Source organism: Theropithecus gelada, chromosome 16 (assembly GCF_003255815.1).
Source record: "Theropithecus gelada isolate Dixy chromosome 16, Tgel_1.0, whole genome shotgun sequence".
In the NCBI taxonomy this organism is placed as follows: domain Eukaryota; kingdom Metazoa; phylum Chordata; class Mammalia; order Primates; family Cercopithecidae; genus Theropithecus; species Theropithecus gelada.
In genome coordinates, this window is record NC_037684.1 from 45,753,462 (window position 1) to 45,757,198 (window position 3,737).

Genomic DNA, 3,737 nt, shown 5'->3' on the forward strand with positions numbered 1-3,737 from the left:
CTTCATCCCATCTTCCCCCTCCTGTCATCCCATCTTTCCCCTCCTGTCATCCCATCTTCCCCTCTCTCATCATCCTATCTTCCCCCTCCTGTCATCCCATCTTCCCCCTCCTGTTATCCCATCTTCTCCCTCCTGTCATCCCATCTTCCCCCTCCAGTCATCCCATCTTCCCCTCTCTCGTCATCCTATTTTCCCCTCTCTTGTTATCCCATGCTCCTCTCTTGTCATATTTCTTTTTCTCTCTTTCACTCCCCTTCTCTTTCCAATATGGCTGCCACTAGCCCACATGGCAACTGAGCAATTGAAGTGTCACTGGTACAACTGAGCGCTGAATTTTTAATTTGAGTTTACTTCACTGAAGTTGAAATAGCCACATATGGCAAGCTCTTGCCTGCTCGCTTCCTCGCTCTCTTGCACGCACACACACCCCACATGTTGTAGCTGGGCTACACACCCCTCTCCAACCTCTTCCTTCTGAACATGTGTGCCCCTGAACTTGCCTACAATCTAGTGTTGAAGCAACCTCTTAAGAAATCTACCATCCCGTTAGAAAGCGAGCAATTAGACAAGACACATCCTGTGTTCCACTCTGTCTTGCTTTGTTTTTCGTCTATGTCCCAGCATTCAGTGCAGCACCCAGTACATAGTAACTTCTCAATGGATATTTCCCATCCATGGAAAAGAAGTTGTTCATCAGTCTACACCCTGTATCACGGGTCAGCAAACTACGGCCCACAGGCCAAATCCAGCCCACTGCCCACTTTTTCATGGCCCTCTAACTAAACAGCGTTCTTTTATTTTAAAATGATTATATAAGTACCTCCCTAATAGCCTTAACTTTGCCTCTTGGCCTACAAAGCCTAGGATTTTTTTGATTTCTGGCCCTTTAAGAAGAAGTTTGCCAATCTCTGGTCTGGATCCCAAGAACAGCTGCTAATAGGGCTTGGTGTAGCCTGTGGTTTGAGACAGGGATAAATGGGGTCTGGGGAGGGGTGTGGAGAGAGGGGCCCACACCTGAGACAGTCCCAGCCAAGCTGAGCCCACAGGTACCTGACTAAGTCTGCAAGAGCTGGTCCTCAGGGACACTGCCAGCCAGGACAGCACAGACGGGCACACCTCGTGCTTCCTCCTCCCTCTCTCGACCTCCTTTGCTGCACTGCAAACACCTCGGGGACGAGGGCTTAGGGGACATACGATGTGACCTTCTAAGAACGTTCTGCCGTGCCCACACTCGAGCCATGGCAAATGGAAGATGGGATTTTCCGGATTCTGTTTTGTGGTTTGACTGCATGAAGTAGCAGTTTCCATTCAAAGCAAAGCCCCTAAGCATATTTTTAACAGCAATGGAGAGGTCTTCCAAAGAGACAAGCATAGGGGCTTGGAAGCAATTTGGCAGGCAGGAAGCAGTCTGTCCTTCCCTTTCCTGCTAAAACATGAACCGAGGTTTCTAAGAACCAAAGCAAAGACTGCTCCAGGCCCCGACCTGTTGCTCACCACATCAAGGTGAGCAACAAGATCCTGAAAGGTTACCCCATCTCTGTCCTATGCTCCTCAACACCCTCTATACCTGGCCCATGTCTTCCTAATCTCCCCCCCAGAAACAAATTGTCAATCATCTCTCCAAACATCACCGGCATCTGGGAATGTCTCCTGCCCCACTCACTCCCCTTCTGGGTGCACCCTTCCAGAGACGGGCTGAGCACACCCAACGTGCTAAATATTTCCCTGCTGCAGAATCTATTTTGCTGCTGCGGCTGCTGCTTGGCAGCAAAAAGACAGGAAGCTATTTAGATATATTATCTTCCTTTTCAGGAAGTTGAGAGGAACTTTTCTATTGCAGTTCACACAAACATTCCGTCTAATGGTCATTTAGTCATGCCGGCTCATTAGGTCACCAGTGAGGAATGCCCAGGCTGATTAAACATCATTCCAGCTTCTCTACTCGCTGCCTCAGGTCCCCGGGAGAAAACAGAGCTTCCCTGGCCTGGTGGTGACCAAGACAAGGAGCCCATCCTGAAAGCCACAGGGGCTCATTGCCAACCTCACAGCCCCTCCCCAGCTCCCACACAGAGCACTTCTTACTTTTAAGGGGGGCTGATGTCTTTATAAAGAAATGTGTATGGCACTGAGTAGGAAGGTGGACCCCATGAATACCTCTGGTCAGATAATGCTGTCCTTTAAGGGAGATCAAAGAGGGCCCTTGGCAGAAGGCCCTGAGAATGCTGTTACCGAAAAATGTAAGACAGACCCATGATAGGTCACAGAGATGAATTCATAGCTAGAACACAAGCTTGGTGCAGAATGTAGCAACCAACTATGAGTGGTGGTTATGCACTAGACATATTCCAAGTATTTTATGTGTATTCACTCATTTAAGGCTTGAACAATTCAACAAGGTAGGAATCATGAGGAAATTGGCCCAGAAAGTCAAATACAGTATTTCTGCTTAAGGTTGCACACACAGTGGATCTAGCCTGTGCTCTGCATTAGGCCTTTCTGCAGTGATAGATATGTCCCACGTCTGTGCTTTCCAGTGGGGTCACCACTGGCCACACGTGGCTATTAAGTCCTTGAAAAGTCACTGGTGTGACTGATGAAGTGAATTTTAAATTTTATTTAACTGTAATGTATTTAAATTTACATGGTGCATGTGGCTAGCGGTTACCATATTAGACCCCCCAGATCTAGGTGGTCTGGCTCCAGAATCCACACCCTTAAACCTTGGACTGTCCTGTCTTTCAAATCAATTAAGAGAATATGGAACTACTTACTGGGAGAATAATTAAACTCTAAAGGTGGAAGTTAGGTAGCGTTTCATCAATATCTTAAAGGACAAGAACATGTGAGAAATTAGACTAGGAAAGAGAGAAAAGCTAGCTTAAATTAAATGGTAGGCATTCAGGTCAGGTGTTTGGGAGAATATATCTATAAAAGGAAGAAGGTAAAATACCAACAAGGCTTCTCAAGAGAAGAAGTGGTTTTCCTCTTGTTTAACCAATAAATTATATTGAGCTCCTACTATGTGACCTTACTGAGTCTTTCTCTCTAGAGTCATGTGGCCTGGGTGGGAAGCCAGGTGTGATCCACTAAACAATGCCAGGCTGCATGGGCCAGAATGGATGGCAGGACTAAAGTCTGTTTATTTTGTTGGTATTCCAGTTAGCCGTTCATCTGTAAAGGTAGGAGTGATCAAGGAAGTCTTCATGGAGGAGAAGGCATTTAAGCTGGAATTTGAAAGAAATGGCTTGAATTAGAAAAGTGGGACAGTGGAAAGGATGATTACAACGGCATACTTGGAAGGAAACATGAACTGTTCTTGGTGACTCTTGGAGACTGACATACAGAGAATAATCAAAAATGACCTTACATGTTTTGGCTTGGATAAAAATAGTGGTTCTTGGGGCAAACACAGGAACTTTAGGGGGTGGTAGGAGACAGTTTCAGAAATTATGACTTTGGTTTTGGGCATGTGGATTCTAAGGTGACAGATTGTGGAAATCTTGGATTAATAGCCACTTTTCAGTTTAGATGGGAGGAGGGTGGATTAGAAGGCTGCCCGAGATCACCTCCATTCCTGGCACTCAGAGAAGCTGCATTTCTTTTAAAGCCAAGAAATTAGGCCACGGGCAGAAAGAAGAGGAGCCACAGGACTCCAGAGAGGTTCACGTCACCACCCCACAGGGGACAAACGCATACCTTGTTTTCTGAGTTGACAGACATCCGGTTACTTCATCTTG